This window comes from Uloborus diversus, chromosome 7 (assembly GCF_026930045.1).
Source record: "Uloborus diversus isolate 005 chromosome 7, Udiv.v.3.1, whole genome shotgun sequence".
NCBI classification, from domain to species: Eukaryota; Metazoa; Arthropoda; class Arachnida; order Araneae; family Uloboridae; genus Uloborus; species Uloborus diversus.
This window is the reverse complement of record NC_072737.1, coordinates 8,030,609-8,053,609: the sequence shown is the minus strand read 5'-3', so window position 1 is coordinate 8,053,609 and position 23,001 is coordinate 8,030,609. Positions and strand designations below refer to the sequence as shown.

General features: G+C 34.4%; 1 pseudogene; it reads right to left on the bottom strand.

Annotated features, from left to right (window-relative positions):
- Positions 1-251: 251 nt before the first annotated feature.
- Positions 252-23,001, bottom strand: part of LOC129226217 (zinc finger protein 271-like) — an 87,755-nt pseudogene continuing 65,005 nt past the window's right edge.

The following is a 23,001-nucleotide window of genomic DNA, read 5'->3' as shown; positions in this document are numbered from 1 at the left end:
CTTGAACATTGTTAACACTCGACCAGGGTGATAATGGACTCAAGTAAAATTTTCTGAAGATATTAGCATGGATTAAGGCACATGTCCCAGTAATAGGTGTCCTAGAGGAATTTCGTTTGCATTATGTTTCATTTATTAACTTTATTATATTTTATACTATGTTGACTAAATTTAACCACTTCACATGCATTGATCAAAATAAACAATAACCCAAATATCAAACATTAAACAAAAGCAGAGTTTTCATTAATTTATTTAATAAATGGTAGACTGTGTAAAAAAGAATGCGTGAAGATTATTTTTACAAATTTAACATAAATTCAAAAATTTTACATTTAGGAAGTAAAACATCGAATTAATTGAAGAACATGCTATAATATTTCAAATATTTCTTCACTTATTAGTTAATTGCAACTATTAGAAAAACTTGCTTTTTGACACTGCCAGATTGACGATTTAAGTTTCAATTTGCATTTTTCGCTCGGAGATTTCATCTTCAAGTGTGGACCCTTAGATGAAGTTTTAACTGCTTAGCAGTATGGAATGTCTTTGCGCATGTTCGACACAAATATGTATTTCTTTCAACATGGAAATTGAGGTGAGATTTAAGGGCCGAAGCGGTGCGAAATGACTTGCTGCAGAAATCACACAAGTAGGATTCGTGCTCCGTCATATGCATTCTCCATTGCGATTTTTGACAAAAGGCTTTCGGGCAGCTTTTACACTCGTAAGCTTTTATGCCATGTTGCCCACCGACGTGAATTTTTAAGGAACTGGAGTAAGCATATGACTTTGGGCAATAGTCGCACGCATACGGCTTTTCGCCGGTATGGGTCCGCAAGTGCTCTTTCAAAGTTGAGGATCGAGAAAAGGTCTTCGAGCACCGTTCGCACCAGTAGGGTTTTTCTCTTGTATGGAGGCGGCAGTGTCTCTTTAAGTGGTGCATCCTAGAAAAGGCTCTTTCGCAAAACTGACAAGCGTAGGGTTTTTCTCCTGTATGCAGGCAGTGTCTCTTTAAGTGGTACTTTCTAGAAAAGGCCCTCTCACAAAACTGACAAGCGTAGGGTTTTTCTCCTGTATGGGTTCTCAAGTGTGTCATCAAAGTTGAGGACTGCGAAAAGGTCTTCGAGCACTGTTCGCACCAGTAGGGTTTTTCTCCTGTATGGGTCCTCAAGTGCTTCTTCAAGGTTGAGGACTGAGAAAAGGTCTTCGAGCACTGTTCGCACCAGTAGGGTTTTTCTCCTGTATGGGTCCTCAAGTGCTTCTTCAAGGTTGAGGACAGAGAAAAGGTCTTCGAGCACTGCTCGCACCAGTAGGGTTTTTCTCCTGTATGGGTCCTCAAGTGCTTCTTCAAGGTTGAGGAGAGAAAAGGTCTTCGAGCACTGTTCGCACAGTAGGGTTTTTCTCCTGTATGGGTCCTCAAGTGCTTCTTCAAAGTTGAGGACTGAGAAAAGGTCTTCGAGCACTGTTCGCACCAGTAGGGTTTTTCTCCTGTATGGGTCCTCAAGTGCTTCTTCAAAGTTGAGGACTGAGAAAAGTCTTCGAGCACTGTTCGCACCAGTAGGGTTTTTCTCCTGTATGGGTCCTCAAGTGCTTCTTCAAAGTTGAGGACTGAGAAAAGGTCTTCGAGCACTGTTCGCACCAGTAGGGTTTTTCTCCTGTATGGGTCCTCAAGTGCTTCTTCAAGGTTGAGGACAGAGAAAAGGTCTTAGAGCACTGTTCGCACCAGTAGGGTTTTTCTCCTGTATGGGTCCTCAAGTGCTTCTTCAAAGTTGAGGACTGAGAAAAGGTCTTCGAGCACTGTTCGCACCAGTAGGGTTTTTCTCCTGTATGGGTCCTCAAGTGGTTCTTCAAGGTTGAGGACAGAGAAAAGGTCTTCGAGCACTGTTCGCACCAGTAGGGTTTTTCTCCTGTATGGGTCCTCAAGTGCTTCTTCAAAGTTGAGGACTGAGAAAAGGTCTTCGAGCACTGTTCGCACCTGTAGGGTTTTTCTCCTGTATGGGTCCTCAAGTGCTTCTTCAAAGTTGAGGACTGAGAAAAGGTCTTCGAGCACCGTTCGCACCAGTAGGGTTTTTCTCCTGTATGCAGGCGGCAGTGTCTCTTTAAGTGGTACTTCCTAGGAAAGGCCCTCTCGCAAAAGTGACAAGAGTAGGGTTTTTCTCCTGTATGGATCCTTAAGTGTCTTTTTAAATCTAACTTTACCGCAAAGGCCTTAGAGCAACAGTCACACGAATAGGGTTTTGCACCGGCGTGAACCCTGTAATGTGTCTTTACATAAGACTTGCAAGATAATTCCTTCCCACACAACTCGCCGCTATATATTTTTTTAGATTTACGGATATTCGCATTGCGTGCCATTTTATGGTACTTGAGCACCTTAACAAAATCTATTTTACAAAAATTTCTCAGGTTGTGTTTTTCAATGTCCTTTTTAATTCCCTCCAATTGTACTTGTAGAATAGAAATCAAGATGAATGCTGAAAAGAGATGAAGACAATTAGCATACAAAAATAAAGGATTTTTGAAAAAGAGGTACAGAATATTCAACTCGCGCGGAAAAAAAAAAGACTTGAAAACGAAATTGATGTGAAAACTTACAAAACATAAAAATCGTTCCATCGAAAGGAGTGATTTCGCGGACAGTAGGCGGGGCTAGATTGTGAACTAACTATAAGCAGTGTTGCCAGATTGGGGGAAATTTCCCCATTTTGGGGAAATCTGGTGCTCTCTGGGGAAATTTTGGGGAAATGGGTTTTGAGGGGAATTCTTTGGGGAAAAATTATTTCTTTGGGGAAAACCTGGGGAAAAAACCTTGGGAAAAAAGATTTTTTTTCGTATTTAAATTCGCGTCAAGAAGTAGTGAGAACATTGTTTGTGTATCAAATAGCGTTGGGTTAACTTTGCTCAACTTTATGGAATTCGCATTTCGCATTATGTGAAATATTATGCTATGGAATTCGCATTAATGCTCTGCGTGAGTAACTAGTTGATACGTGAAACAGTTAAAAATAAGTGTGATGAAGAGTGTTGTTGGATAAATATATATAAAAATCATAGTTTAAATGTACATATAGAAGCAGAGTAGTAAATGCGAGTAGAAAAAAATATTTGGTTATTTCTTATCTCTTGGTCAGGCGCTTGTATTTATGACTAGTGGCACTCGCACGGCTTTGCTGTAAGAAAAAGAACAAAATCAAATCTTCAAAAAATCGCTTAAAGGTGCACACCCCCATGATACAAACTAATTCTTTGTCAAATTTCATGAAAATCAGCCGAACGGTCTTGGCGCTGTATGCGCGTTAGAGATCCTGACGGACAGAAAGAGATCCGGACAGAGATATCCAGACAGAGAGACTTTCAGCTTTATTATCAGTAAAGATAAAGATAAAGAAGACAAAAAAAAAGCGAAAATGTGAAGAAAAACAAGTTAGGTAATTTTATAAAAAATTTAGCTATTTGGAGAGGGGGGGGAATTTCAAGAGACAGAAATATTAGAAGAAGTCTATTCATTTTATGAAAATATTAGTGGAAAAAGAATTTTTGCATTTCGGGAATTTTGGTAGAAAACATCGCTTTTTGGGGAAAAGTTGGAAGGGAATTGGGGAAATCCGGATTTGACGATCTGGCAACACTGACTATAAGAGGTAAGTCTGGCATCGAAAAGTAGGGAGACGGAGCCTATTGTAGGAATTGTTTGAGATTCAAAAGACAACAGTCCTTAGAGGGTCTCTACAAAATTCAGAACGTCGTTTCTAGATATGATCGCCTCTAAAAATTTCGGCAAACAACTTTTAAAATCAATAATAAAATTTAAATCAAGTTTCGATTCTAATAATATACTTACGTAAAATTGCACAACCATGAAAGAATTATGCGAATTAACCGAAACTTACAGAAAATACAAAGCAAGATAAGACACGTAAATGGTTAGAAATACCGTTTTTATGCAACATTACAATAATTACGTGGTATATGTTTCCTTCATTTTCGAGAATTCCTTCATTTTTTTACCAACAATGAAGCTAAAATCAAAGTATTAAAAGTAACCATCAGCATCAACTCTTTAACCAGGTGTAGATAAGACATAGGTATGACACAGAAAAACCAGATTTGTGACAACCCTAAATACAATATCCAAAGCTTCTCCAAGGACCATCGACCAAACGTTAAAGATTTTTCTGCTTTGAATACAAATTCTTTATAAATGCCTTCCAAATCAATTTTAAAGACTTATGTACAAATATGCAGTCGACACGAGGTTGACCCATTGTAGGTCGAAAATGTGTGTGAAGCTTGAGCAGGAATTAGTAAATGGAGGGGGCTAGTCCAATCATTGCATAACAAAAACTTACCCAAAAACTCAAAGTCACGTAGCTCAACAACGACCAATGGTTGGCGCGTTTTGCGTGAAACAAGCGAAAGAAACCCAATTTCTTCCCCCCCCCCCCCCAATGCTTTGCCTTAAAATCTATCGCATAACTTGGGGTTTTGGCTTCACGAATGAAAGTTTTCACCCCTTCCATTTTATCTCTTCTCAATGGTTTGGAGTCGTCAAAGAGTGCTAGATGACCTATCAGCTGCCGCCAAAATAAATTCAAGAAAAGAAAAAAAATTAATTTGAATTTTGACATCTTGAATTCAAATTATGTTTTTCGCAATATGTAGGCGTGTGTGTTTGTGTGGGGGATATGTGTATTTGTGTGTAGGGGCATGTGTATGTGTGTGTAGGCATGTGTGTCTGTGTCTGTGTGCAGGCATGAATGTGTGGGTAGTTGTGTGTATGTGTTTGTGTGTATATGTGCTTGTGTGTGAGTGTGCTTGTGTGTGAGTGTGTTTGTGTGTGTGTGTGTGCGTGCGTGTGTGCGTGCGTGTGTGTGTAGTTGTGTATGTATGCGCGTGTGTGTAGGACATGGACGCAACCCGGAGACGGCTTTTGCTATAGGAGCAGCATCGTGAGGATGCGGTCAACGGTGATGCTGCAGAGGGTGGCGGTGGGAAAATAAAATGATAGGACGCCAAAAACAGTCAAGTGAGAACAATAAGCAATCGTGATTGCTCAAAAAAAAAAAAAAAAAAAAACTAAACCTCGTATCAAAAATTGTTTTTGAGCTTTTATAATCATTTTCAGTACTAGTATAAGAATAATTATTTTTAAATTAGTAACACTTTAACCCTATAACTTTAAACACTATGTCATGCTTTGAGTATAAGGGTTAAATTTTCATATTTACATGCCTAATAATACTAACAAAATATAATAAAAATGCATTTAATTTTATTAAATTCTTTGGTAAGCCTGGTCAAAATTAAGACCAAATGAAAAATGCGGAGCAAAATAACAATTTTGAGGAGCTTTCGAGTTTCGCTATTTTTGCGGAGCAACTCCGCAAAATGTGGAGCAGTTGGTAACCCTGCCAAATGGCACAGTAGTTTTACCTATCAGATCGCAAAATTGGAAAGGAGTTCCCTGACATTTCCAGAAATTTCAATAATTTATGATTTTCCCTGACATTTCCCTAACCATTTTAGGTGATTTTCATTTTCCCTGACAATGGGGTTGTTTCCTTCGGTCTAAAGTACTACTTTAATCACTGAAATTGATAGAATAAACAAAATAATAATAATAATAATAATAATAATAATAACATTAAAACCCAGAAAAAACTTTCATTTTCCCAACAGTTATTTTTTAATTGATTTTTTAAAGTATCCGATGTTTCAAACAAGGCGTGTTCTTTATGACGTCACAGATGATGCACTTTGCCGCATCTTTTTATCACGTTTCCACGTAATGATAATCAAGAGCGAATTAAATATTGCGCTCTACGTTTACTATCAACCATACCGTTGCCAATACACGTGAATAAAGATGGAAAATTGAATATTTTGCTCAGTGAATGGCAACAATGAATGGCATTTCATCATTTGCGATGTCATCAGCAGAAGCGTAAATAATGAAAGCGCACCGATTTAAGTAATTTGTTTAAAAATATGAAACTTAGTCAAATTATTTTTAAAAAATGGTCGGATTCTATGTTTTTAAGAATGCTCTTTCCGAAAAAAATACTTTTAAAATCTTGGAAACGAGCCCATTCCAGGTTTTTCATGTTTTACAGGTGCGTGGCAACCCTGGTATTTGCGATTAACGATGCATTTCTATCAGTCCCGTCCGAAATTAGATTGGGAAAAATACCAACTGATCTTTGATGTGGTCATTAAAGTATTCATATTTTTCCACATAATAGAGAATGACTTCATTATGTGCACCACGTTGATGAAAATAGATCAGAAAAACTAAAAAATGATAATTTTAAAGACCAGTCAGCTTGTAGTATTTGTATTTTGATTACGTTGGTTGCCGAATACATTCTACATTTTTCAACTTTTGAGAACTTGTTAAAGAATTTTTTTTGGTCGGGGCTTTTTATGAATACAAGAGATCCGACCAAAAAAAATTTATGACTTTTTCTGAATTTTTACGAATGAAACTTACGATAAAAGAGAGATAAAGAAATGTTGGATAAAAAAGCAATATAAAGTTGTTTGAAAAAGGAGTTTTTGTTTCTCTCCCATTCCTCTTTTTTCTTTTTGAATAATTGCAATAAATAAAGAAAAAGAAAAGAGAGAAATAGTGGATAAAAAATTAAATAAAAACAAAAAACCCGACTGCATAAAAACCAGAAAAACTAAAAAGAAAAAATGTAAATAAGCCCAATAGTTTAGAATGTTATTAAGTACTACTGAATAACTACACCGTTGAAATAGTTTAATAACCGTACACAGATAAGACAAATCATAAATTCAAAAGCATAATAGAAGGATCAACAGTCGATGCGCATTCCTTTCTGATTCAAAGAACCCCGTAAAATTTGAATGGGCCCCGACTGTTGATCCTTCTATTCTGCTTCTGAATTTATGATGTCTAATCTGTGTACGGTGCTCCCCTCGCACAAGTCGCGTTGTGGAACAAAGTATGTTTAGAAATTTTTAATAAGCATGCCAAATTATTTCAGACATGTGTTAACACCCCTCAAATTGTTTCAAACCATTTCTCAACTATATATAACTGTATCTTTTACAAAGAACTGACTTTTTACTGTATTTTAGAAAAAGCGTTACTGTTTAACATAAATGACTGTTATGATGCACTGTTAAAAATTTTCCGGAAAATTTACGGTAATTGTTACTGGCATCCATGTTGCCAGTAACTATTACCGTAAAAATCAAATGTTACTGTAAAATTTTACGGTTTCATTGGTAGGCCGCAGCAACCAATTGGCGCTGGGATCGCTTATTTCTCCGGTAAAAATTACCGTAAAAATCAGCGATGCGTTAGCCCGCCATTTTACAGTAACAATTACCAGAAAATCTTCCTGAATTTTTAACAGTGTGCACAAAATCAATGAGAGACATGAATTAAAACAGTACGGCACTTACATTAAGTACATACTGCATTATAATAGCACTGAACAGTAGATATTGTAAACTTAATTATAATTTTTAAAATGATGAAGATGATGGTTTATGCAGTGTGGGAACACCCCTCTTTCTGACTTCTTTTAGCCACAATGAAAGAGCAGCTTCCATTTTCATGATGTTTGTATTTTGCTCCTCAGACACTACTCCGCCAGCTTCAGTATTAAAGCTAAGTTCTGAACTTTTACGGATTTCCTTTTCTTGAATTTTAATGGAACGTATCGAAGATTCACTCATACCTAATTGTCGTGCTACCTTCGAAGCACTTTTTAATTGTTCAATCATATCGAGAATCTTGACCTTTCTTTAATGCTCAGAAACTTTCTCTTTTTCTTTCCACTTTCACGAACTTAAAATGAAAACGCGCGTTTGGGAGCCATTCCATTTTATCAACGTTCATTATGTAGAATGAAGGAGAAAAAAAAACACGTTAAGAATCGGAGCGGTTATTTGTATAAACTAAAGCAAAGCGTTGTTTAGACTAATGCAGTACGTGAACTTCCGCTTTCAGTGATGCTAAAGGGATGAAAGTCCATTCACAAAACCAAAATTTAGTGTCAACGAAGCCCATTCTAACACTTGGCTGCTTATTTTCAAAAAACTTCATGTTGCAGACGAGGAATTTGTGTCTGCAATAAAAAATTCATTACTCATGAAAAACTCGCGTTATAGCCATTTCGCGTAAGTCGGATCGCGTTGTAGCGGGATCCGACTTTAAGGGGGTCCGGGACACAAAAATCCTCAAATTTTGCAATTTTTTTTAAAATTTGAAAAATTGCTCCGTTTTTTTCTGCTTAAGAGGACGTTTGAATCTTGTTTCTACCTTAAATAGAACGAGAGTTATAGTTACTTTTGTTGCATGCATCTAACGAATGTGTACATAACTTTAAAACTTTAAACGCGTTTTTCTCCATGATGCAATTTTTCCCGATTTCTTGCATTCAAACTCTTATAAGTCAGGAACCGATAGAGATAAAGTAATGAAACTTGGAGCATATCGTTTTCAAACAGTTTACTTTAAATTTTATTCGGCGAATTTGAGAAAAACGTTTACTGCAAAAATTATGATTTTTTTAAAAAAAAGTATCTTCGAATTTCTCGAAATTTTTCTTCAAATATTTTTTATTTTTATTGAATCAATATTTTTAAAATCGCCGAATAAAAATTAAAGCTTAGATATTTGTGCATACTTTTCTGAAAAAAAATTGAAAATTGACCAACAATATTTTGAGTTATAGCAATTTAAAGCAACCCCATTTTTTTGAAAAAAACAAATTAAATTTAAATAAAAAAATAATTTTTTTTTTCATATTTATGTTATGATTTTGCTTATTAAATAAATGATGAATCAGTTCAAAAAATTTCAAAACTCTAAAGTACATAATAAAAAAATTTTCAAAATGTGTCCCGGACCCCCTAAAATAGGTGGTAGAATCCGTGCGTAAAAGGAATACAGAATTGTGTGTGTGTGTGTGTGTGTGTGTGAATCCAGCAAAAAATGACGCATTCAAGTTTTGATTTTTTTTTTGGAAAATGTTTTTCTCTCTTTAATTTGAATATTCTATTTTTTGACTCAATATAAACTCTCATCACTATGAACTTTTGAATTATTCTGTCTAAGATTATCTTTAATTAACTGTATTCGAAATGAAATGTATACTTTAAGGTATAAGAAAGGTCGTTTGTTCATTTAAATACCCAATTTGCACTTATATTTAGTTGGAATAAACTAGTTTCCAAAAAGTGAAAAATATTCTATTATTTTCAATTTGGGTTGTATAACAAATGGTAACTTGATGTGAATGGCATTGGTTCGTTGCCCTGTCTCGCTATTTAGCTTTACACTAGGCAAGATAATATTTGGAAATTATACACTGTCTTGAAAATTTGCATAGAGGTAAGGCATAATCAACTGGAACATATTTTCAGGTATTTACATAATTTTAAATGTAAAGAATTTTGAAAATAAAACGTAAACGAGTAAAAGAAACTAACAAGACAAACTTCGTTAACTTCATCATAAATTTTGAACCATAGGGATAATTAAATGCACACATAAACGTATCCTGATCAAGAAGAAATCGTTGAAAATGACGTTAATATTGGAAAAGTATATTCTACCGAAGATAAATTACGTCTAGCTATAAATTAAAATAATAATAATAATATAAAATAAAAATAATAATGCATACAGTACAAAAGAAACACACACACACACACACACAAAAGGATTTGTTCGAAAATAACACGCAACAGAATTATTCGAAGACAAAGTTCTGAGAGGCGGTTAGATGAGGCATATGGCGCATTGTTATCAGTACTACCTACCTGCTTGAATTTAGAAAATATTTTCAACTGCAGGAAATTTGTGCACAAAAATGAGTTTCAAAATTTGAGGCAATTTAATAGATGCATTATGTTTCTTACTGTTGTCTATTTTTAACCCCCGACACACAAAGGAAGGGGGTTATAAATTTTACGTGATGTCTGTGTATCTGTGTATCTGTCTGTGGCACTCTAGTGCCTAAACGGATGGACCGATTTTGAAAAATTTTTTTTTTCATTCAACAGGAGAGTTGATCGAGAGTGTTCTTAGCTACGTTGCGTCTTTGGATGACTGATTAACGAAGAAATAATTAAAAACCCCTAAAAGGTTTTTCGCGATTTTTGCAATGAAAATATAATTAAAAATTTTTAAATTTAATACCGAAATAAAGAGAATTTTTTTCTGCGTCTGGCAGAATGTGTTTGGAATTTTAGTGTTTCATAGAATTCGAATTATAACGGTTTTTTAAAGCAAATTTTAATAACGGCTAAGCCTTTATTCACGCGATTGATAATCGAATTCATTATTGGCCGACAAGAAAATTAAAAGCAATGATTTAAAATTTTTATCTGTTGCCAGTTTCTATTTGTTAGCAAATAAAATACTTATAGTTGATTTTTAATAATATAAGGCTTTTAATGATTTTCAACTTTCCTTCTGATTCTACAGTTGCTACTCAGTCGGGTTTTTAACACGCTTTTAGCTTCAGTATGTATGTACAGTGGCTCCCAAAAGTGTTCGTACACCTACGATTTTCAATGAAATAGGCCATTATCCATTGGTTAGAATTAATATTTCGGAATAGGTATTTTATTATAAGATCTATGATCTATATTTAACAAAACTACATGAAAATTTTTAATAAAACATTAAAACATAATTTTTAAAAAATCAAAAACCAAAAATTGCCGGAAATTTTATCTCACAAAAGTCTTCGTACACTTTGAAAAAATGTCAAAAAATTAGTAAATAATCTAACTTTTTACAAAGTTATTATTTAGTAGAACATCATGCAGTATCAACAAGAGCTTTTAAACGTCTGGGAATAGATTTCATTGTTTTTTCTTTCTTTTTTTGCGTAATTTCTGAGTAAGTGTTCAACCCCAGTTTGAGTCTTACTGTTTCTAGCTCTATTTTCGTTTCAAAGCTGTATTTTCGTAATCTAGCCCCCAGATATCTCTAAATATGTTACATTAAGTTCAAATCTGGAGATTGAGGGGGTATTTCTAAGCTTAAGGACAATTTTTGAGGCACCAAACGCAAACGTGTGCTTCTTATCGTTATCTCGATAAAAAACAAAGTTGTTTCCGATTACCAAATTTTGGGCTAATAGTTTAAAATTGCTTTTCAAAATATTTAAATGAACAGCATGATTCATTATTTAATCAAAAAATTCCAAATTTCCAAGTCCTGATGCTGTAATGCACCCTCACATTAAAACACTTTCACCGTCCTGATTAACTGATCCAACTAAGTTCTTCAGATTAAATTCCTCATTTTTTCTTTTATTTACAATTATACAACAATTTAACTCAAAATGTTAAATTTATTTTCATCTATAAGTAAGAAGTTGTTCCAAAACGTTTTGAGCTTATTTATCATTGATTTTGTGACGGAAAGCGTAAGCTTACTGTTATTCGCACGAACAAGAAAATTTCTGCAGGAAGAGGTACCATTTAATCCAGTTAATCAGAGAACTTGGCGAACAATTTTAGGTGAAAACTAAACGTAAAATGTTTCATTCAATTCTGCAGGAATTTTTTCAGCACTCAAATGTGTATTTTTCATAATTTTTTTAACTGTAAACCTCCGATCACGCATTGTTAACTTTGCCAGTTGACCTTTTCTTACCGTGTTTTCGATCCTATTCTTGTCTTTAAAGCATTTTATCAAGCACTTCACTATAGAATGGTATAAATTACCTAATTTAGAGACATTTCAAACCAATTTACCGCTACTGTGAGTAAACAATTCAAATTTCGAATGGTGTTTGTGGTGTTTTTCAAATACCAGTCATTTTAAAGTAATAAGCACAATATTAAGGAATAAATAAACAAAAAATTAAAGCCAAATGACTTTTAAGGGTCAACACAATGCAAAAATAATAAAAAAATGACATATGATAGTTTTAATCATGAATTTATTCGAAAAAATTTGAGTGTACGACGACTTTTGTGGCGTATTATTTCTCCGTCTCTTCATTTTTTGACAAATTTCAAAAATAAAATCTGGCAATATTTTGAAAAAAACTACTGAGTTTTATTCAGAATGGCATAAGAATGGTGTGAAAAAAAATTGGACTTCATATTCAAATTCAGTTTTGCGTTATTTTGGTTTTACTACAAAATTTCAAGGTGTACGAACACTTTTGGGAGCCACTGTATGTATCTTGTAAAGGAATCTTGCAGCTCAAATTTCGCCCACTTCCTGCGATCGGATTCATTTTGAAATTTGGCACGCGACCTCAGACCCGATGACAATGCAATATTCTATAGTCTAATTAATTAACTCTTTTAATTATTAGTTTCCTCCAATTTTAATCAATATTTTGGCATAAATACAACAATGTGAAAAAGGAAAAATTTAAAAAAATACATTAAAAAATGCTCGCAAAAATTATTTAAAAATATCTACAAAAACCTTTCATTTTTCTGCATCAGACAAAATTTGATCCAATGTTCCAAGGTAATTAGAACATGAAATATAATTGTTTTTAACTAATTTCTTGCCAAAATTTAGGTGAGCCTTCAATTGGAAATTCATTGCTGATCAGACCATTGTTGAACAAAACTTTTATTCAAATGCATCTCAAATTTTCAAAGTAATATAAATATGATTTCCGCAAACATACATCGATGACTCACAGTAGCTTCCCATCGGGGTGCCCTTGTCTTAACTTTAAGATATTACCTCGCACTCGTTTTATAAATGATTTCGTCGCCTGATAATTTTTCAACATAAGATTAAAAAACAGAAAAATAAAATAATAATTTAAAAAACTAAAAAAAAAAAACGCTTTTGTAGCAAATTGAACTAAAAAGTGAAAAATAATCTTTGGATGATAGTAGTTGACCAATCACTAATTTAACGTAATGCAAAAAAGCGTGGGGGGCTTCTTATCAGTTGTCTTGAATTTCTTCCATTTGTTGTCTAAACAAAAATATAAATAGACAGCACCCCACGCTTTTTTTTGTATTACATTAAAATTAAGTGATTGGTCAACTACTATCATCCAAAGATTATTTTTCACTTTTTAGTTCATTTTGCTACGAAAGCGTGTTTTTTTAGTTTTTTAAACTATTATTTTATTTGGTTTTTATTTTTAAAAACGTTGCTTGTCTTGCTTCATTTATATTTGTTCACACTATGTTTTCATAAACAAAACATTTTTTGGCACAGCATTATGAAAATACGGGAACAAAACTGTTTTCAATCATTCTTTGAAAAATTTCGAATACTGGTATACTGGTATCACGTTTTAAAAAATACCGAATACCGGTATTGTATTTTTGGTCCGGTATTGCAATCCCTAATTGTGCCTTATTTAGGAAGTAAATGCTTTTTTTCCGGAATAAAAGAAAACTGTACATTTTCAAAGAACTGCAGCAAACTTACTATTTATGCTACAAAAAAGTTGTAATTATAAAAGTTGTAGGAAAATTAATGTTCTTTTAACTTTACAATAGAAATTTTTCTCTAAGTTAAACCATTTCAGAGATGTTTTGAAAAAAAAAATCGTAACTTTTCGTGGTTTTCCGGCCTTCAAAACAACTTCCGGGGTCTTTCGTCTTGAATAACTTGATTTTTTTCATGTTGGCCCCTCTCTATATGTTCCTTTTTTTTTTTAAACCTTCGACCTCACTTTTTGCAAGGTGCAATGTATTTATTGGCTGGACTAAAGGTTCTTTACTCAAAATCTGCGATGTGACTAATCAAAATGCGATGCTTCCAATAATTATTTCTTTTTTTTTTTTTTTTTTTGAAAACTAATTTCTTTTAATACTAAATTTTTTTGCGTATGGGGCTCGTAGAAGTTAATCCTATGCTCTATTTTATACCGAAAACTACCATAAAAGATAGTAAAATAAACCCCTAAAAAAAAGATCGGCTCTGAGTATTAAATTTTGGGGGGGGGGGGCAATACCCCCCTGAGTTTCCCAACTTGCTCCAACTGTTACCGCTTTTGAACTTTGTTTCACTCTAGCCCCCCAGAAAAGTGTTTTAATGTAATGCTCCCCTCCCGAAAACTGAAACACAAAGGGGGGGGGGAGGGCATTTCCAAAAAGTGGGACGTGTAGGGGGAAAACGGTGGTCACATTTCGATTTTGAAAACATTCTAGGTGGAAATACCCCCATGAGTTTCCCAACCTTCCCCAACTGTTCATGCTTTTGAACTTTACATCTCCATAGCAGGCCCGGATCTTTTCACCCGCAGACCCAGCAGTGGAGGGGGGGCATTCCTTAAAGGGCCCAACGGCCCAAGAAATTGAAAAAAAACTATCACTAAGACTTATTAACGTTACAAACATATACTGGTGGTCTCTGGGGTGGGGCCCGACAGATTTTGTTGCAGGGGAGTCCAAAATGTATAGATCCGGGCTTACTCGCTAGCCCCTCAGAAAAGTGCACTATTTCCAAAAAGTGGGACGTGTAAGGGAAAACGGTGGTCATATTTGGATTCAGGGGGTCATTTACACAATCAGCATGAATTATTTCAGAAGCATTTTGAAGGTATTTTTTGCCGCACAGAGTGTAATTACACAAAAATTCACCTTTACATATTGTTTCCTTTTTGCAAAGTTATAAATTTTTTTTTTAATTCTTTTCTTTTTGGCGCATCGTGTTCAGGTGTCACCTAGACATGGTTGGATTTAGGACTGGGTTCCTGAAGAAGGGTGAAGGGGGGGGGGTAAGGTTTTTTTTTCTAAGAGAACAGTACAGTTCTCATTATTAACCTACCTGCGAATTTTTTGGTGTTTTCATGAAAATTATTTAAATTTTACGATTTTATTCAGGAAATAAGTTTTCGAAGTGAAACCTTTATGCAAGGGCTTTGAAATTTTGATCCGCTACGTTTGGCGCGAAGGAAGCGACGTAGTGCTTTTTTTACTGTTGCCAAAAATTATGAAATATAATAGCACTTATAAAGTTAAGATACTTCCGCTTTTTTAATTGCTGCAAAAGCAATAGTCATTACAAAAAATAGTTTTCTCATTAAATTTAGCAAATAAATTTAAAGGCGGATCTTATAACAGCAAGCATATATATATATTAATTTTGGGCATTTTAAATTTTCCAAATATTGTGAGTTTTCAAAGATCTCTTTGATTCAAGTCATCAGTTAAAAGCGTAATCTACATTACTTAAGTTCATCCTTGGGTTTAGTTTGTTAACTTTTATTAACAACATTAATTTTTAATCAATACTATTTAAAATTATTTTTGGTAACAATTAAAGCCAAATTTGGAGTACTGTTCAGTCTTCTCGTTGTTCATAATATATTTTCTTCATTGAAACATACCAATTTTATTGCGAATAGGTCTAAATCAGGCGCAGAGAAAGTAAGAGCTGAGCGTGAGAAAAAACATGCGGGTGAAGTTAAAGCCCTGGATCCGTCTCTTAAGTGGCGACACACTTTGATCCATGCACTGCACGCCGCTTTCGACTGCGATTGGAGGCGGGCAGTCACGTGGGTTCAGTCCGCCATTTTGTGTCGTTGCCTGTGTGATTTCACTGTGCGGAATACTAGATATTTTCTCTTTGCTATTCGTATTTTTCATCAAACGCTATCTTTAATGTGAAGATGCCTTGGTGTAGTGCATTAAGATGTTCTAACAGTTCAAAATTACTATATCGAAGTACATTGAAAGATTATTTATGCATTTTAAATGTTTTCATCAATACTGCTGCGCAATTTCAGATACTTTATGAAACTCTTGTTGAAATTGTAATATTTTTTACTTTTCATGAAACTGTCTGATGGTTTGTTAATTTTCATGGGATGATAAGGACATTCACTAAAATCATCATAAATAGTTCCTTCAAATATTGTAAAGCTCAACTATGTAACGGCACCTAATAAATTGCTAGCAGTAGTAAAATATTTGCCCTGTTTTCAAAACTGATTTTTCTGAGTTTAAGATAACAAAACCGCCAAAATTTAAATATACTAGTTATTTCATTTATTCTTAATGTAAATTTTCTATTGTTTAGTTAGTTTCAAAATGTCTCAATAACTGTAGCAAAATTATTTTAAGAACACGTCGTTTTGCTTTTAATTGTGTCATAGCCATGAGTTTCAGTGTGTTGCCAAGTTAATTATTTATCTATTTTGCGCGTAAAAATTAAGATATTAAAAGTATGAAATTATTCATTAAAAAAATTAAGCTTCTTTGAGATTACAGTAACATGTAACTCAAGTCAAGTTAGATAATTACGTAAAGATTTTTGATTTATTTATTTATTTTTTTTTTTTTTTTTGCCCGGAAAAAATCTGTTTTCGTTAAATTTTTATTTTGATGTGAAAACTTTTTTAATAAAAAATATATATATATATGATTTATCCCAGTATCTGTTAATTTACAAATTCATTATTACTATTTATAACAGTTCGTCACAGATGTAATCTGCACTCTTTTATTTGAATTCCTATTGGTATCAAACATTTCAATTATTATTATTTTTTTTAATATTGATTTAAAACTGGTTACATTTTATTATCAGTTCGTTGAATTTTTAAGAACTAGTAGTATCCTTAAAAATCAGGTTTAAATGAAAGGCATTTTTTAATGTAAAATCGTCATGAGAAACAAGAAAGTGTTGGTAAAAAAAAAAGAAAGAAAGAAAACTACACACATTAGTAATATAAATGATACTGCTTTGCATGAATAAGTTCAAACTGTTGCCCACAAATAATTTATGACATAATTAATTTAGCTCACTACTGTTCTACTCAGTAGTGGATTTAAGGGTGGGGAGGAGGCCCGTGCCCCCCCCCCTAGAATAAGATAATAGCATTTTTATTTGCTAAAGAAGTCATACTGGAGTCCTAGAGTGGCAGAATACATTTATACATTTAACTCGCTGGTTTTGAATTCAAGGGAACGTAATATCGCGATTCGTCCATTAATTTTTCTTTGATGGAATCAATAACTAACATTCTTCAAAAAATGTGCAGGCGTGCCTAAAAGAATTATTTTGATCCAGGAAGCTATTTGCGAAATAATAGCTTTTTCTTTTTCAGCTTATAAAAAATGCAAAATGAAAGAAATCATATCGTAGTTTCTTGAGAAAACCATGATATTAATGGAGGCGGTATGTAATATGAATATGTTATCTCAACTGTATCATGGTTTCAAGAACAATCAGCAACTGCTTCGAAATCCACACAGATTGTCCTGACTGTTTCAGTAAAACTTATATGTTTAATAGCTATGATTTTCTTAATTACATAATATTTTATAGTTAAAATACTATAAAATAATATTAAAACCTCAAATGAGGTATGGGTATATTTTTTTATTGAATAACCTTGCCCTCGTGTTATAATCATTACGACATTGTTCCTAAAATTAAAACCGCTAGTTGTATAGCATTTCGGTAACATTATGGTTTACTATTTAATTGGCTTGAAACGTTTAAAGATGTTTTACGTCCACATTCAAAGTATATTGGTACATAATATGTATGTTCTTAGAAGTGGATCATTAGCTTAAGGGATCCTAAAAAAATTGAAAAAAAGACATTTTAAAATAAAGTAATGAAAACTTTGTTATGAAACACCGTATGTGGCAGGGGGAAGGAGGAGGTGCTATTCAATTTCCCGGGTCCCCTCCGAGAGATTTTTTTGTATCCGCCCCAGGTTCTACTACACCAACTTTCTAATAATAAAACGCATATTTAAAACACTTCAAGTAATTTGTAACTCAGAAAGTCTATATGGGGGAAAAAAACTCTTAAAAATAGTCGAAAATTTCTTCAAGACACCTTTTTACTAATATTCGGTTTAATAATAAAAAAAATATTTTACTAAGGTAAAATTCAACATTTTTGTATGTATATTATCAGTTACATAAGTTACGATCAAAAATCTGCAAACATTCGTTGATAAAAAGATACTTTTCAATGAGCGAAACTCTGCATTTTTTCTACTGTTGAGATAGGGAGAAAGTTGCGGAACGACACAAAATGGCGGACACTGGAGCGTGTCGCCACTTAAGAGAAGGATCGAGGGCTTTAGGTGAAGTGACAGTTCAGAAGGTTTAAAAAAAACTTAAAAAGAAAGCAAAGAAAAGACAGAAATTTCACTTCTATTGCATGTCGTTATAACTCACTTTTTTTTCGATTCTACCAATCAGTTTTAGATTTTTATCAATTAATCACAAAAATAGCGAAATTTTGTCATCTGAAAAATAAAAGATTTTCTGTAGTCTTGTCAGACGTCCCGGTTTGACCGGGACAGTCCCAGTTTTTAAATAAGGGGGGGGGGGGGGCTGTCCCGAAAAAGATAATTTATTACAAGCAGGGGTGATTGTGAGTTCATCAAAAAATACCTGAAAGTTTCAAAGCGAGAACGGGGGGGGGGGGGGTAATCTTTGGCCCCTATTACTTAAGTGCACCTTTGCCATAGTATTAAATAGTTCTGAGTCAAAATATTGTGTGTACATTTGGTTAAATTTTTAATGGGTTACAAAGTTACTTTTGAGCTGGTGTTATACAAATTATCTTGACATTTGTCCATCTTCAGGCTCTTGCAGGTATTTTTGATGAGTATTATATAATTTTTAAAAAATGCGGAGGTAGGGAGATAAAAGCATGATAAAAAAAAAAACACCTTATTCCGGTATTTTAGGACATAAAAATACCTGAAATACGTCCGAAAATACCGGAAATTCGGTAAAATACCGGAACACAATCACCCCTGATTACAAGTGACCAAAAATGTCTAAAAATAGTTTTTAAATGATTGTTTAGGATAATTACTTTATCGTTTGAGGCAGTGAGAAGCAAAGGGATGCAAGTGGCAAAATTAAAAATTTGGAGATAACCAGTACAAATGGTAGGTGAACCCCTCCTCTGTCTTGGGGCAAGAGATGGTACTTAGCCCTGGTAGGTGCTGCTGTACAGCATGATTTAGAAAAAAAAAATTCAATGAAAGCCTACCTAAGAGCTAATATTTAAACGCGTTTTACTCGAAACTTGAAAATATCCACTTACATCCCTGCCGCATTTGTATCACTGACTAGTAAAATTAATACCGTATTAGCTTGTGAGGATTTTTAGAATAAGATTAAAACCAAGAAAGACTCTACAAAATTCCTATAAAAAGAAGAGTATGTCTAAAATTATCGTTAAAATATATCGATCGGATATATATCGTCGTAAATATATTGTTAAATTTTGTATTCCTCATTCAAAAGGTTTTTTCCACCTGAAATAATTGTAAATATTTACATCTCGGAAGTGAAGTTCAAGTTTTATCTCTCTTTTAATTTCATGTTATTTTTTATTACCCCTGTTTTAGGTTCATAATTAGTAAACACTTATTCATAGCATCAAAAATAAACTGCCCTATAAAACGCTCCAAAAATCAGCTAGAAGTGTGTTCTCGTTTGAATACTAGCGACACGGGGGGGGGGGGGGGGCATTTCGATCTCCCGGTTGAACAGTTCAGAAATGTGGCAAGCCTAGTTTTGGGCAAGAAAAATTTCAAACAGTTCACCAGTGACAATAAAATGCACCAAATCAGCCAGGAACTAGTATGTTGTGGCCATCACGAAACTTTCTTCTATATTTTTCTTTTTTTTTTCTGATCCCTCCCCATGCTTGACGAGGAAGCAATATTCCCAACAAAAACAAAATTACACATGCAAAAACTTGACGACCATCCCAATGTCTGAATTATTGCAAAAGCAAAGCAAAGAGCGAAAATTGAAAGTTATTTTAAAAGCCTTGCTTGAATTAATTACAAATATTTTATTTGTTAACAAACATAAGATGGCAACAGTTAAAAATTTTAAATCATTGAGATAATATTTCCGATCATTTCCATACAATTAAAATCACGAGAAATACGCAGACGACAATCTATTACGATTTATCTTTCTTATTGTTGCATTAATAAAACTATTTTTATTCGCAAAAAAAAAAAAAAAAAAAATCAACACCTCTTGGAGCGATTGGCGTCAAAATTGAACCAAAGCCTGTTTACATATGGATTCACATATATTCCAAATTTCAACCAGAACGTAGCATTACTTCTTGAGATAGGGCACTCACAATGGAAAAAAAGAACGGGCGATTGCGCTACCCCCTTTTTAGCTGTTGACACCAAAATAAAATCAGCTCTTATACCCACTAAGGGCTACTTGTCAAAAAATTTTTGTTTGATTCCGTTCGTTATTTCTTGAGATACAGCAGTCACAATTGACGACAAAAAACGTTCTATAGCTCAGTGCTTCTCAACCTTTTTTGCTTTGCGGCACACTTAAGAAATTTCTGGATCAACGGGGCACACTTAACTTAATTTCGAAGTGGTAATATAGAACTGTTTTTATCATTCACTGGTAAAAATACGGGGGGGGGGGGCTTTTTTCATATGAATAAACCAATTATAAGAAACATTTAAATTCATTTAGAAAGCAGAAATATTTCGAATGTATTGAGGTTGATTCTAAACAACAAAACTATAGCTATTTACAGAAAATTACGCTTCATGTGTTTCAAAGCATTTCTGTCAAACATGTCATAAAAGTGCACACTGCAATTAAACGATTTATCAAATAATGTTTCAAGAAAGAAGCAAGCAAGAAATTAAAACCAAGCTCCTAACTTCCGTTTGACACTAATTTTTGCAAAGACGTTTGATGTTCGGCTCTATGCTGGAAAGAGCTATACGAAGTTCTTGATCCAGGCTCTTTAGAGATGATCTCTTACTGTTTTTCATAAATGCGAGGGATGAGAGGCTGAGTTTGCAAAGATATGTAGTTGAAAATGGTAGCAGCACATCAATAGCAAGACAAGAGATAGTTGGATACTCATTTTTAACAAGCAACCAAAATTGGTCCAGAGGCACTTCACTCAACTTAAGTGTAAGAGTACGGTGCTCTTGAGGTCCATAAATTATTCTCGCGCCTCAAAGAAAGGTCTTTAACTGATACATCCGCAGAAGAAGAGAATGGATCGCGAATCCAGTCATACTGTTCCATGTTACTATTCTTGAAATAGTGCTTAAACGTGTCCTGAAGTATGACTAAATGTTCTTCCACCACATTCAGCAGCTTTTCTTCCATGCCATCTTCTTCACATACCATGTTGACGGTCCGTTTAAACATGTCCAACGAACTACTCTTCACAGCTGAATTTTTGATTTGAACCCGTTTGGCTTGGGCTTGTCCATACATGTAACCCAAATTCTCTCCTTGTCCTTGCATTTTCCGATTCAATTCGTTAAGGTTTTCAAAAATGTCAGCCATGTACGTTAGTTTTGCCAGCCAATATTTGTCTTGCAAGAAACTGGCGTACTGTATTTCGTTTTTTAAAATCAAAACGTACCTCGTCCCTCAATTCAAAAATTCTTGAAAGTACCTCATGAAAACCTCATGAAAGCCAGCGAATCTCTGTATGAAGAAGTAGGGAGTGGTGATCTGCCCCCATTTCTTCACAAAGTACGGAGAAAAAGCGAGAATTACGCTGCCTCGATTTTATGAAATTAACGACTTCAACCAAAGCTGACTTCAGCTCATTTGGTAAGTTCTGCCATGAGAGCTTCACGATGCAGGAAACAGTGTATGATTTTAATTTCTATTTTACTAAGTCTCAGAACCGAGCTTTGAGAAGCTACGATAAAAGGAAATTAGTATCGGAACTGGAAAAGAGGAAAACAAAAGCTAAAGCTGGGGCTAAAATTCCTGGGGGATTGGGACGATACTCCCGTTTGCGAAAGATTTAGAAAAAAATTTGTATAATTAGTTGATTTCCTGGAAATTAAAATCCGTTTTCAAAAACTGAAAGTAATAGGATCACAAGAAGTTTAAAAGAGGTGGGGCAGCAAATCCCGCCTCTCCCCTTTTTGGGTATGTCTTATTGCACATGATCGACAGGGTGAATTGAGAAGTTACAGAACGATACAAACGCTATTCGGTCGTAACTTTAAAATAAAATACGTCAAGGCTCTTTCTCTTTATATAACTACGAAAATACCGCGGCACACCGGGTTCTTTGTCGCGGCGCACCAGTGTGCCACGGCACACCGGTTGCGAAGCCCTGCTATAGCTCAACCCCCTTTGAGTTATTGACACCAAAATTGAATCAGCACCTGCTCCTGTTAATGGCAACATATGGACCAAATTTTGTTTGATTCCGCCAGTTACTTCCTGAGGAATAGCAAGCACGCGTAACTCAAAAAACGTCCCATTGCTCCACCCCCCTTGGAGGAATTCGCGCCAAAAACCAATGGGCACAAGTTCACATAGGGGCACATATGTGTACCAAATTTCGTTCGATTTCATGCGGTAGTTTTTGCTGTAGAGCGGCCACAAAAAACTGGTCACACACAGACGTGACACACATACACACACACACACACACACACACACATACACACACACAGACAGACAGACATTTTCCAAAAATAGTCGAAATGGACTCAGCACACCTCAAAACGTTCGAATCCGTCAAAATTCGAAATTCGAAAATTTGCACGAATCCAATACTTTCTTCTATATATTAGATATAGAAGAAAGTAAAAATCACGAGAAATACGCAGACGACAATCTATTACGATTTATCTTTCTTATTGTTGCATTAATAAAGCTATTTTTATTCGCAAAAAAAAAAAAAAAAATCAACACCTCTTGGAGCGATTGGCGTCAAAATTGAACCAAAGCCTGTTTACATATGGATTCACATATATTCCAAATTTCAACCAGAACGTAGCATTACTTCTTGAGATAGGGCACTCACAATGGAAAAAAAGAACGGGCGATTGCGCTACCCCCTTTTTAGCTGTTGACACCAAAATAAAATCAGCTCTTATACCCACTAAGGGCTACTTGCCGATAAATTTTTCTTTCATTCCGTTCATTATTTCTTGAGATACAGCAGTCACAATTGACGACAAAAAACGTTCTATAGCTCAACCCCCGTTTGAGTTATTGACACCAAAATTGAATCAGCACCTGTTCCTGTTAATGGCAACA